The following is an 8,175-nucleotide window of genomic DNA, read 5'->3' on the forward strand; positions in this document are numbered from 1 at the left end:
CCGGGCCCTATCCTGCGCCCGCTGAAGTAAATGGCAAAGCCCTCCTTGGTTGCAATAGGTGCAGGACCAAGGCCCTCTTTCTTCTGGACCCGTGGCTCCCCATGGGAAAGGAAAACCTCCTCTGTAGCTTATTCCGTGTTATGGGTTCTACCAGCTGCTGGGGACAGTGTCCCCCTTGTCAGCGTTCACCATTTGACAAGGGGGCGAAACCCTAATAATGACGCCGTTAGAAAGTCTTACCAGACTTTCCAGAAACACAGAGATAAAATGAAACATAAGGGTTTCCTGATCTGGTGACAAAAATCTTTAAAATTCTCTCTCTCTCTCTCACACACACACACACACACAAACACATCTTTCTCTCTCTGTTACACACACACATCCACACACACTCGCCAGGTCATTTCTCAAAGGCATTGGCACCTGCTGGTCTATGGCGCAGGCAGCCTGTTGCGATATGGATTAAGGACCCAGTCAAGCCAGTCCTTCCTCCTAAGAGGCTGGTGGGGTTCCACTCAGTTGCCAACTCGACATTTTTTGGTGGCTTCTGGCAAGTCGGCCTCATCGACCCATGCCCATCGCTGCTAACTGGCAGAGCCAACCTGCAAGGAAAGTCACCCACCCAGCCAGTCTCCTTGTTAATGCTCTCCTCCAGCTTCTGAATAGCAATCATCTTTCAGGAAGCTGAGGGGTGTAGGTGTGATCTAATCTAATCCAGTTTGATGGACATATAGGTAAAACTTGACAATGATATACACACTGTCATACACGTGATTTTATATAGACTCATCTCATATCATGTATCAAAATTTACAGATGGATCTTCTAGCTTCCTTAGTTGCTTTAATTGGTGCTGGTATATATGGTATGTTGTATATAGCACATTATTATATACACACATATATAGAAAGGGTGTGTTTCCGTGTGTGTACCCACACACACATCATTACTCATCTATCTATGCACACACAAGTTAAATATCTTGTGTCTCATATAATCTGAGCTAGCTTTCTGTATAGACAGATACAGAGCTAGATAATGTTATATACACAGATACATAGACTTGATGTCTGTGGACTTAGATAAACATGATCTGGGATGTATGTGTATATGACATACACATGATATACAGAAAGGGTGAGTGTGTATATACATCATACGTATTTATCTGTACACAAATATCATATCTATCTATACACACATCAAGTCTATGTAACTGTGTATATAACATTATCTAGCTCTGTATCTGTCTACACCGAAAGCAAGCTCAGATTACATGAGACCCAACTATATTTATAATGAACAAGCACACACATCTTTGTGTATCCGTGTACATAATTGTTTTCCACTCCAGTCTAGCTAGATGGACAAACAGCTACAATTAGACAATTATATAAATACATGTTATAACATGTTTGCTTATCATCTCGCTATACCTGTGCACACGCAGATGTTTGCAGGTGGATGTTCAAGGTTCCCAGTTCTCTCACTGATGCCCACCATATACAGAACATTGTTATATAGACAAGTATGTGTGTGTTCCTCATATGTATTTATCTATCATACATATTTATCTAAGTACACACACAGAGCTATCTGTCAGACGTATGCTTATCTAGGTACACACACATCAAGTCTATGTATCTGTGTATATAACATTATCTAGCTCTGTATCTGTCTATACAGAAAGCTAGCTCAGATTACATGAGACACAAGATATTTAACACATCTTTGTGTCTCTATAGACATAATTTTTGCCTATCTCCCCTCCTCCCCCCCCCCCCAAATAATTCCTGGCTCTGACCGTCACTAAAAAACATCATAAATTAGCAGAATTGCTTTTTGTTCGGGTTCCCTAATCTCTCTGCCCGTGATTTCCCCATTTGCTGGCAAAATGCGCATTCAATCGCAGGAGCCCATTGGCTGGATTTAGATCGCTGATGCAGTCTTCCACCCAATCAGGGTCCAAGAGCTGGCACCTCTTGGAACCGGCGCTTCCTCTTACTAAATATGGCTCTATTTTTGTAAGGCGAGTGGCTGATGCTGGTCTGCTTTGTTCCTCCTTCCTGCTGCCTGCTGGCAGGAAAGAAAGAACAGATCAATTTTAAAAACAACCCAGTAAGGTGGACAGTAAGAGGCGGGTAGATTTGATCCCTCTCTTCATTTGGGAGGGAAACAATAAAGGCCGGTGGATGAAGAATTAATTACTTCGATGCTTCAGCTAGCAAAAGCAAGAAAAGCCACCGAAGACCCTTCCTCAGACTTTCCCACCGAGTCTCAAAGAGTCCTGCCAATACAATCAAGAGGTCTCATTCCTGAGCTTTGAGGAGACTTTCTTAATGGTGTGTGTGACGGGAGGAGTGGGGGTAAGGTGGTGTGTTGTGTGGGCTTTTGTGTATTTTGTGTGGGTGTGTGTTTCTGTGTGTATATTTCTGTGTCTGTGTTTGGTGTGTGTTTCGTGAGCTGTCTATTAGAGTCGATGATTTGTGTGTGTTGGTGTTTTATGTGCGTGTGTGTCCTTGAGAGCGTGTGCATTCAATTGTTCAAGGTTCTCCCAGGAATTAGTTTTCAAGGATAGTCTCGGAAATATTTGCCATAGGGTCTCCAGGACGAGCATCGAGCCATTTCTTTCATATCCTGTTTATCACAAGCAGGAGGAGAATATGCCAATTTCTCGGAGACAGATTCTTCCAGCTTTCCTTACAGTGCTCCGGATTGACACCGGTGTGAGAGACCACAAGATTTGATTTGCCCCTAGCCTGATCTACTGACACCGTGGAAACAAACACTAGGGTTGAAATCCTGACCCACTGAAGTCAATGGGAGGTTCTCCCACTTACTTAACTGGTGCAAGGATTTCACTCAACCTGGAGAGGTGTGTGTAAATGACAGAGAGATCTGGTTCGCTTATAGAAACACCAGATGATTCACCTTGCCCCATCTTCCTCTTGTATCTACAAATAATTATTCTGTCATACTCAAATTTAAATAAACCCTTCTTATTTGCTCCTATATCACACTTCCCATTCTGTATAGGGAAAAATCATATATTCTATATACTTCCTTCATCGTGTGTGTGTGTGTTTATTTAATTGAAAAAATATTTTAATGTACTTATATCTCCTCCCTGATCTCTCTTTCTGACCGCTCCCTCTGGAGGGATGTACTGGGTAGAACAGAATCTACTTGATAAATAAAAGGGCTCTGAATTATGTTTAGTTGGGGGCTCCGTTTCTCTGTCCATATCCAGGCAAAATTCCGTGGGAGTTTTTCTCTGAATCAGGATGTCAGGATCTGGCCCATAATATGTTTCAGTCAGTACGAAATCTGGGTAAGCTTCCAGGAGCAGGCGAATTGAAAGAGAAAGAAACCCGTATATAAGAAAGCAACTAGGTCAAAATTATTCTAAATAGGCAGCAACATACCCAGGAAATAAAGCCCACACGAAAAAACGGGTCCGTCATCTGGTGTTACTGCAGTCTGTCTCCCAAACAGAGTGAGTTATCCAGGTCGATAGATGGGGGGCGGGGGGGCCGCTGAGCACATAAACACGTGTTCTACATACTGTCTAAAGCCCCGATCCTGCAAAACTTTATGCACGTGCTGAAGTTTACCACATGTGCCTAAGTGTGCAAACGTGGATCAGAGCCTAAATCCCTTGTGCCATCCCATTCTGCAATCAGGATCCATACTAAAGGCACCAGGAGAATCCAAAGGTAGCACGGGTAAGGTCCACGCATTGCTTTCTACTTTACTGTTTTTTAAAAAAAAAAAAATTTTCACCCTCGCTCTGAAATAGAAGAATTGGCCGAGGAAGAACTAAGCGCGGGCGCGGATGCAGGCAAAGCGCCTTTGACTGGAAACACCTTCCATTCGTCTCGGGGCCATGGGGCTAGTCACTCCTCCTGGGCCCTGGCGGGATGGGAAACGGATGCTTTGCTGGAGCCTCCTGCTAGGAAAACATACAGAGCAATTCTCCAGGGGGAATCAAAGAGTTGCTTTGTGCGTGCTCACGCCGTGTGCACGGCGAACTGTACATGCCCAGAGCCGTGGACATATTTGTTATGGGATCTACCTCGTCCAGGGCAGACATCTGCCGAGACACTTGGCTGGAAGGATGCGTAGATCAGGAGCTCAGAACTAATCTCAATTTCCGATCGATCGATCGAAAACTGAAGTTAGTCCTGAGGTCCTGAGTTGCAAATAAAATATTGTAACTCAAATGAATATGAATTAGATGAACCAAAGAAAGGTGGTTTGTGTTGCTTGGGTCACACGCCCTCACCCCCTGTAACTCGCATCTAGAGAACACAGGAGTTGTTGCTCATCTTAATTAGATCTTAATCTTAATTCATCTTAATTAGATCGCTATAGATCGATATAGACATAAGGACATGGAAAACAGATCTTCAGACAAAAAAATCACCTGTCTATGCGTGTGGAAGAACTTAGCTGGGAGTATAGAAATATGAATATTTTTTCTCCTTCTCTATATGTGTGTGTTTGTGTATATGTGGTGAGACAGGCGTCTGCTTACATACATAAGAGCATAAGAACGGCCAGACTGGATCAGACCAAAGGTCCATCCAGCCCAGTGTCCTGTCTGCGGACAGTGGCCAGTGCCAGGTGCCCCAGAGGGAGTGAACCTAACAGGTAACGATCAGTGATCTCTCTCCTGCCATCCATCTCCACCCTCCGACAAGCAGAGGCTAGGGACACCATACACATATCTATCAGTCTGTCTAGCTATCTGGACCTATGCATACATGTCGTATTTATATGTGTGTGGATTGAGCGTTGATAGGATTGATCGAAAGCCCTGGCGGGGGTGATTTAGTTGGGGGTTGGTCCTGCTTTGAGCAGGGGCTTGGACTAGATGACCTCCTGAGGTCCCTTCCAACCCTGATCTTCTCTGATTGTGATAGATCCACCGCAATCTCTGTGTTCCTGAATTGGACATCTATTTTGAAAGAATTCTTTTAACAACTAGTTCTCTAGGCAACTCAGAGTTCTTAAACTAAATGTATCTCGGCTCAATGATCTGCTCCAAGGGAACCATGAAAACGAAGCAGCCTTCATCTGGCAGGTCGCGAGGGAACGGAAGAGACCCTCCCCAGGTCGGGTTCCGACCCGGGGCAGTACTGAAAGGACTGGGACTTTTCTTTTGACTTCAGTGGGAGCAGGCTTTAAGCACCGATCGTGCATTTAAATTGCCTCTGATTCTACTCAATCTTCCCAGGGTAAGAAAATAAAACGTGCAGAGGGGCAATCAGGAAAAGAGCCGGGCCGTGGCGTTGCCAAGGGATAGTCAGTGATGTGCCCTGTGGTGTTGTTGGTTTAATAAGGAGCAGGGGTGAGATGAGTGTGCTTAGGCTAACAGGTAATAACAAAAGGCTGCTTTACGTTCAGTGTGTTGAAATGTCACACCTGCACTGCGCACATGAAATATGCCCAGGGAGGTGAATGCCCTGCATTGTGTAACTGGAGAGTGATCCCCGTTTAAACAGGAAATCAGAGGACTCCAGAATTCACAGAATGAACCACCAGGCCAGTCCTTTGTCTTGCAAAGGAGCTGAGCTTGATTAAAAATCGCACAAACTGGTTGTTCCAGGGATGAGGTTAGCTGGACAAGGGTGTTGTTATGTCTAATTGAATGCGTGTGAGGGGAATCAATTCCGATCAAAACAAATCTTCATTTTCTTATTTACAAACCGAATCCCCCCTCCTCCCGGGTGTCAGGCGTACGAATCCAAACCGCAGCGGCTTTTGGAGACCCGGGAATAATTTTTACGGCTGCTCTGTAATCTGGCCCCAGTTTCACAGAATAATTCCATGCCTCAGTTTCCCTCTCAGCCTAATGGAGATTATGCTACTTCCCCGTTTCAAAAGAAGGCTGTGAGGTTTAGCCAATTAATCCTTGCCCGGAGCTTTGAGATCTCAGGATGAAAAGTCTCATATTACTGTTGAGAATCAGCAGGTATTTGTTTTTAGTATTTATTCATCATTTTTCCACTCTGAGCTCCAGTTTGCAGAGGATCACAACACGTAACTATGGTCTGGTAGACGTCTACAACCCAAAACACCATTATGGAGAAATATATACACAATATGGAGCAAACTAGCTGAGTAGTGACGGTGTTCAGACTGGTTTGCTCTCTCTGTCACAGGGGAATTTGGTGGCCCATCAAATCCTAACATGCCCAGTCATACTTTGCCATTGATTTGGTTTAAAAGGCTGTGGCCTGCAGAGCAGACAGAGTCCGGGGCCCTCTTTTTCAACTTCTTGAGGGGTCAGATTTTCAAAGCAGCTCAGCTCCTATTTAGGGCCTGATTCTCGACAGCATTGAGGCCCCGATCCTTAAATACAAGTGAGCGCTTCTGAAAATCTGGTCCCAGGGATGTACCTCTTTTACTCCTAAAACATCAGCGAGCTCTGTTTTAAGGACGCTTCTCTCCCCAAGAGCTGGCTTTGATGTGATCGCTAATATTTTGACACCGAGGACAAGCCGAGATCCCAGATCAGTCGGCCTCAAGTTTCTTTGGAGAACCTCTACCTAGGGCTTTTATAAAAGGCTTTTCACACGCCCCCTTTCCTCCTGCAACGCTGGGCTATTTGTAAAGCCACCTAATTACATTCGATTGATTGATTTTAACCCAGAAGGCAACCATCAAGAGATTGGTTGGTTGGCTGCCTGCCTCCTCAGTGGGCCCATTCGCCTGTGCTCTGCTGTAGGAAACAGCCTGCGGGTTTGGACGGAGTTGGGTCGGATAGATCTAATAGACTGTCTCCAAATTATTCCATGGGGTTTTATCAAGCACCCTCCTTTTAAGCAGAGCTCCTTCCTTGACTTCAGTGGGGGAGGTCTCGCTTATTAGTCAGTAGCACATCACAGTGGCATGATTCTGTGGATCTGGATTTTTTTAATGCATACAAGTAACACGTTCAAACGGCAACCGAGGGGTCTGCCTGGAGTCAGCATCTTCACTCAGCTCCAGTCGTGAAAGGACATAAATAAAGAGGAGCCCCTGAACCCCCGCCAGATGCAGCGCTCTCTTCCAGGAGGGTAAGGGTCTGCTAGAGAGGGAGATTTCTGTCCTGCAAATTAGAGGGTGTCTAGCAAGACCTTTCGAAGATGCCCAGGCCAGCCCCATATGCCCCTGAAACGCAGCCTACGCCTGGGTAGGAATCCGCCTTGTAAAACATCTACCCTGTGTCTTGTGACTCTCTGCCCCTCTCTTTGCCCCTCGAACAGGGCAGGCACGGAAGGGGTGACTAACTTTGTAAGGTGGGGACAGCCCTCTGCCCATGAGCATATGACGGGAGGGGTGCCAGCTGCACTGCACTGCACTGCACTGCACTGCAAAACCGATGGAAATTGCCGAATACTTCTGCTAAGAATCTCCCCCCTCCAGTCTTTCAGGGGGAAGAGTTACACCCCTGATGGAAATATGCAGGGGAGCATCCCGACCCTGTCGGGGACAGGAGCCTTCCTCCCAACACACGTTTTTCAAGATTCAGGAGAATCTTCCCCACCTTTATTTGCTAAATCCCAGTCTCCCTTGCTTCGAAGGAGGAGAAGGAAACTGGCCTCTCAGATTCCTAGACAAGGTCACAAGGAACCAGCCAGCTGGGGGCGGGCGGGTGGGGGGCAGACAAGGCTCGCCCCTTGTCCTGGCCTGCCTCGGGAGTCTATCTGCCCCGCTGTTCAAGCCTATTCCACCGCCCCTGGTTCTGCTGGGTTTTGCTCGCCCGCCTTGTTTGCTGTGCAAGCAGCTGCCGTCTCTCGCGAGCCTCTCCTGGCTCTCTGCTGCCCCCAGTGGCCACTGGCAGCGTTACTACGGCTTGATTGTGCGGGCAGCCAAGCGGGCTCCCGTCCCAGTCTCTGTGGCGCAATCGGTTAGCGCGTTCGGCTGTTAACCGAAAGGTTGGTGGTTCGAGCCCACCCAGGGACGCGGGAGAAAGTTCCTTTACTTGGTTTTTTTAGTCTTGGCTCCCATTTGGGGGTTCATTTTATTTGCGTTGCGCTGGAAGGCCGGGGACCAGGGAACCGCGTCTGCACACTGGATTTGCCCTGCAGCCGGAGAGAGCAGGGAGGTGAATGAGTTCAACGCCTCCTGTGTAATGGGCAAGGTCACAGGCAGCCAGGCCCGGATTCTCCAAGGTATTTAGGCTGA

The 8,175-nt window shown here is 46.7% G+C and overlaps 1 non-coding gene across 1 annotated transcript; it reads left to right on the plus strand.

Moving 5' to 3' along the window:
* Nucleotides 1-7,879: 7,879 nt before the first annotated feature.
* TRNAN-GUU lies at nucleotides 7,880-7,953 on the plus strand. The gene has a single exon. It is a non-coding gene; the product is annotated as a tRNA-Asn (tRNA).
* Nucleotides 7,954-8,175: the final 222 nt, after the last annotated feature.

Source organism: Chelonia mydas, chromosome 27 (assembly GCF_015237465.2).
Source record: "Chelonia mydas isolate rCheMyd1 chromosome 27, rCheMyd1.pri.v2, whole genome shotgun sequence".
Classification (NCBI taxonomy): domain Eukaryota; kingdom Metazoa; phylum Chordata; order Testudines; family Cheloniidae; genus Chelonia; species Chelonia mydas.